A 3756-nucleotide genomic window follows, 5' to 3' on the forward strand; every position below is an offset into this window, starting at 1 on the left:
AAAATCATAATTATTATTAAAAATACAAAATACCGAATTATTTATTATTTTTATGCAAAATTTGTATTTATTAATTAAATAAAAAAATAAAAATATTATTGACAAATATTCTTGGAAAATCATTAAATCAATTTGTTTATTTATATAAAAAAAATCCTTAAAATAAATGAAAAAAATAAATAAATAAATAAATTACTTTTTAATTAAAAATTTTAATGGAAAAACTACTTTTATTATTTTATTTTGTGAATTATCACATGACCTAACATTTAATACTTTTTAATTTTAAAATCCCATTAAGAATTAAAATATTTCTTTTTCTTTTAATTATTTTATTCTTTTTACCTAATTTTTTCAAGTATAAATACCCTTCATTTCTCATTCAAACTCACACCAAAATTTCTCTCATTCTCTCTTTGAAGAATTACTACTAGTAAGTATTCTTTTCTTACTTTTTATTTTTTTTACTTTTTACTTTTTACTTTTTACTTCGGTTATTATTTTTACCGAAACATGTAAATAATGTTATAAATTATATGCAATTAAAAATAAAATAAATAACATATATACACTATTACTATTACTAGCACCTATAACCTACTACTTATATTGTAACATAAAAACATTTTGGAATATGTATTAGAGATGTATAGATCTTCGAACTTTCTTGACGAATGGTTTCTATGAGATTCTAGGCAGAGGGTTTGGATTTCTGATTTAAAGGGTCCTATGGCTCAAGCCCCTGGATCTAAATTAGCCATTCGAAGGGAAAGGGGTGATTGGAAGCTTATCTAATACGGCAAGTATCCTAAAATGGAAAACACTGATAAAAGTAGAAACTCTCTAGTCATAGAAACTTAGTAAAATAAGAAACTTTCTAAAAATGGAAACTTTATAAAAATAGTAACTTACTAGGAATAGAAACTTAGTAAAACAAACACATACTTAAACTTAAACATGGGCAAAACACTTAACTACTCTTAAATGTCAATAGGTTGACTTTCCTGCTCACTCGTTCAACTCTTTATTCCGAGGAATAACTCTCTCTCTACTTACTAAGGTGAATTCATAGCCCCTCTTTATTGCTAGCAAACTTACTTACTTTACTTGGGGTGAGACACATGCTATTTTTACTTTTTATACTTTAGACACAAGTACCAAACTGTTAAACTATGCTATACCCGGCTATGTCCGACTAAGTCCCTACAGTGATATTTTTAATTGCTGCGGCATGCTTAATTATTGGGGGTAGGCCTATCGGGAGTAACGTCCCCGATACATTTGACCAAGTCATTGTATTACTTAATAATGAAATTAAACCGACAAGGACAGACACAACTTGTCATGGGGCAAACTTGAACGTTTAGTCTAAATATCACGCATTGGCATAACTTTTTGATCCTGCGGGAGATCAACTTTACAAACTAAATCTTGTGGTCTAAAACAACGACAAACTTTTTGTTAAACCTATGAACTTCACTCAACCTTTTTGGTTGACACTTTAGCATGTTTTGTCTCAGATGCTGTTTGATTCAAGCTCTTATACTTACTGCTTATGTGATGCTACTTGGACATAGGATCAAGAGATATCGCATTTATTACTTTTGTATGTGAACATTAAGATCTGTTCAAAGTCCTTCTTACAGTCCTGCTTCACCAAACTATAGTCCAGATACACTACCTGCTTATCCTGAACTTCACCCAACTCAAGGATCTGAAAGCGAAGGAGAAAGCCCTGCTGATTCTGCTAACTCTGGCTCTTTTCACTCATTGGTACATAAACCTATGAGTACTTCTGAATGGGACGCTCTTCAAAACCTCCCTAACTACAACAGCGACTTCTCCAATTATGAACCCGAAGAAGAGCCTATGGAAGAATCGTCTGAAAACCCAATTCTAAAGAGAAAGCAACCCGAACCCACTACCAGTCCAATATTCTGTAATAACGAGAAGCATGTAAGGGTGAACACTGATATCATCAACCTTCAGAGTAGCTGTGAGAAGAATAGGGAGTTTAGTAGACGTCATGTTGCTCGAATAGAAGTGCGTCTAAACAACCAAGAAAAAGAAAACAAAATCTTGAAGGAAATTATCCAAGAGTCCCTCGACTCTCACCCCGAAAGGCTAGAGAAAATTGTGAAGGATAACATGGAAAAAGTAATGAAGTAGTTTAAGGACGAAAAGAAGAGATATGAAGATTATTTCAATCTTAATAATCTTTAGTTATGTTTCCTATTTATCCATCTATGTAAAGGCTATGCCTTAAAACTATTTCTAATTCTGAATCGTGTATTAAGGCTTATTTAATGCCTAGTTCCTTAATAAAATAAATTGTTTTATTTATATCATGTGTTACGATAAAACTGTTCATGTTCCATTGGGAAATGGAGAGACTCTTATCATCCAAGGTGAAAAGAGTGGTTCCAATCTCAACATCATCTCCTGTATTAAAACTCGCAAATACCTTAAGAAAGGTTATCCAGCTATTCTAGCTCACGTTAAGATGATTGAATCGAAAGAGAAGCGTATTGAAGATGTACCAGTGGTTAAAGACTTTCCCGATGTGTTTCCCGAAGATCTTCCTGGTCTTCCACCTCCTCGACAAGTTGAATTTCAAATTGATTTAACTCCCGGTGCTGCTCCTATTGCTAAAGCGCCGTATCGTTTAGAACCCTCCGAGATGAAGGAACTTTACAACCAGCTCCAAGAACTATTGGATAAAGGTTTCATTCATCCAAGCTCGTCCCCATGGGGAGCTCCTATTCTATTTGTTAAAAAGAAGGATGGTACGTTAAGGATGTGCATTGATTACCGGGAACTTAACAAGCTTACTATCAAGAACCGTTATCCGTTACCACGTATTGATGATCTATTTGATCAACTTCAAGGGTCAATTGTTTATTCAAAGATTGATTTGAGGTCCGGATATCACCAACTTAGAGTCAAGGAATCTGATATTCCTAAGACTGCTTTTCGCACTCGTTATGGGCACTATGAATTATGTGTCATGCCTTTTGGTTTGACCAATGCTCCTGCCGTTTTCATGGATCTCATGAACCGTGTCTGCAAACCTTATCTCGATAAATTTGTCATTGTTTTCATTGATGATATTTTGATCTACTCCAAGAGTGAGAAGGAACATGAGCAACATCTGCGCGTGATTCTTGAACTCCAACGAAAGGAACAACTCTACGCTAAGTTTTCTAAATGCGAGTTTTGGCTCAAAACCGTACAATTCCTCGGACACGTTGTTGATAGTAATGGAATACATGTCGATCCAGCTAAGATTACCGCTATCCAGAACTGGGAGATACCAAAGACTGCGAAGCATATTCGTCAATTTTTGGGACTTGCCGGTTATTATCGGAGATTCATAAAGGATTTTTCCCTTCTTGCCAAACCTCTTACGAAGATAACTCAAAAAGGGAAGAAGTTTGAGTGGTCCGAAGAATAGGAATCTGCTTTCAAGATTCTGAAAGAGAAGTTGACCACATCCCCGATTCTATCTTTACCTGAAGGTACTGACGATTTTGTTGTTTACTGCGATGCCTCAAATCAAGGCTTTGGTTGTGTTTTAATGCAACGTGAAAAGGTTATTGCCTATGCATCTAGACAGTTGAAGAAACACGAGGAGAACTATACCACACACGACCTTGAGTTACGTGCCGTGGTATTTGCATTAAAGATATGGAGACATTATCTATATGGTACCCAGTTTACGGTGTACACTGACCATAAAAGTCTTCGACACATCTT

This window comes from Rutidosis leptorrhynchoides, chromosome 7 (genome assembly GCF_046630445.1).
Source record: "Rutidosis leptorrhynchoides isolate AG116_Rl617_1_P2 chromosome 7, CSIRO_AGI_Rlap_v1, whole genome shotgun sequence".
NCBI lineage: Eukaryota > Viridiplantae > Streptophyta > Magnoliopsida > Asterales > Asteraceae > Rutidosis > Rutidosis leptorrhynchoides.